At 46.4% G+C, this 2,112-nt stretch overlaps 1 pseudogene; it reads left to right on the forward strand.

Moving 5' to 3' along the window:
* The first annotated feature begins 1,020 nt into the window (after positions 1-1,020).
* LOC101583594 lies at positions 1,021-1,636 on the forward strand (annotated as a pseudogene).
* The last annotated feature ends 476 nt before the right edge of the window (positions 1,637-2,112 follow it).

Below are 2,112 nucleotides of genomic sequence, written 5' to 3' on the forward strand. Positions count from 1 at the left end.
TTTTGAGTGTTCCCTTCTGTGAAGCATGTTCTTGGGTCAAATGTCATGAAGAATGATGTGATGATAAATAAGATCATCTGTAAACATGAGGATGGTAATGCTAGCACTAACCCTGTGAGCAACAAAGGTAAACTCACACCCAGAACACAGGTCTTCTCAAGCAAGGAAGGATCTTTGTCCGTCCCCTTCATGACGGAAGAGGTCCAAAGAAGTCAGCACGCCATCTAGTGGCTGGCTGACCTCCCACAGAAGGATGCAGTATCAGATAATGCTGCTGTAGGAACTGGCTGGGTAGGCTCTTGGTGGTAGAGCTGAGCCCTGTCAGTCTCCGGGCCCACAAACAAAGGGAGAGGCGCAAAAGCAACGGGACCTGGTGTGAATGGGACCTGCAGCATCAGCTCACGTAATATATTCATGACTTTCCCACCGGCCCAAGCTCGGTCTCTTCCTCATCTTCACTGCTGTGCACCTCAGGCATTGGTGGCAGCCATTCAGGAGGAGAAGCTCAGCCCACAAGGCCCCATTTAGGCACCTAGTCTCTATAACGGCCCAGGATGGAGCCAGGGTAAGTTTCGCAAGAGGAGACGAGTTAACCACAAAAGAAGGAATTGGTGCACTGCGGTCGGAGGTGCATGCACTGCGATTCTTCACTGTAGCTCACTAAAGGCTTCAGGAGTCCTACACTTTCATGTCATTCATACTGCTGGGTCACTATATCCAAGTGGTAGAGACACTTGTCAGGACATGAATCTGCTACAGAGTCTTCCCTTTCAACTGAACATTGGATTAAAAAAAAAAAGATGTGGAGTTTTTTTTATACAATGGAGTACTACTTGGCCATAAAGAAGGATAAACTGGAGAATCCTATAGGTAATAGGATGCATCGTTAGACCATACTCATAAGGGAAAAAATCAGACCCACATGTGTAAACATCATATTATCAGTGTGATAAACTGAACAAGTAAAACTTCAAAATGTGTAACAGGCTACAGCATCCTGAGCCATCGCGTGTCGCTGTCATGGCAGCTGAGGAGAATGACCTGCTGAGCTATTTTGCCGCTTATGGGAACAGCAGCTCAGACTCCTCGGGCGGCGAGGAGGCTACCAGCGAGCGAAAAGAGAACCACAAGGCCCCAGATCCGGCGAAATCTTCGGGCGGCGGTGGTAACAAGGCGGAGAAGCGGCTGTCGGGCCCCAACGGAGCTGTTGCGGAGCGTGACACGCCCAACCTTTCTCTACAATCCGCTCAACAAGCAGATCGACTGGGAGAGGCACGTCGTCAAGGCGCCCGAAGAGCCTCCAAAGGAATTCAAAATGTGGAAGTCAAACTATGTACCCCCTCCGGAGACCTACACTACTGAGAAGGAGCCTCCACCTCCGGAGCTGGCTATGGCAATAAAATGGTCCAACATATATGGGGACACCAGAGAGGACCCGCAGAGGGCTAAGAAAGCTAGGCTTCTACCCGAGCGGGAGGAAACGCGGGAGTCAGATGCTGAGGAAGAAGAGCATACTTCCGAAAAGCGCAAAGTAGAGCCAGGAGAATTAGCCAAAAGGGAAAAGTTGGAAACAACGAAGGACGAGACTTCTGGACTCCTAAGCCTGTTAAAGAGTGTCTTCTCTCAGATTATTTGATACTGTGCAGTATTGGGACAGAACATCTTCATGAAGTATGGACGTTCATGAACTAACAAGGATTGCTTCGAGAACTTTCCACTATAGAATTCATTTTTTTAAATTTAAAACTGGTATGTACTTAAGACTCGAATGGTGACCTGTGATTGTGAAATGAACAGTGCTTGAAAACACTCTTGTTGTCTATCCCAGAGTGGGTGGTGTGCTTTGGGAGTTGTCACATATTGACATGCCAGTGTTCTATGGGCCTTTTATAAAGGAATGTATTTTTAAATAAATATATTGTAATGTGCTGTGAACTTGTGGGGTGCTTTTCATCTGTGTTTGTACAGTGTAAATAAGTCATGGAAATGAAATGACTTATTCAAAAAAATATATAATAAATAGTGTGAATAGGGAAGAAAATGTTCTAAAGAAAAGAGCAACTGTGATGGGAGAATGAGGAAAGGAAGGGAAAAGGAAAGAGAGAGAGAGAA

The sequence above is a fragment of the Octodon degus genome, unplaced genomic scaffold (genome assembly GCF_000260255.1).
Source record: "Octodon degus isolate 3935 unplaced genomic scaffold, OctDeg1.0 scaffold00154, whole genome shotgun sequence".
NCBI lineage: Eukaryota > Metazoa > Chordata > Mammalia > Rodentia > Octodontidae > Octodon > Octodon degus.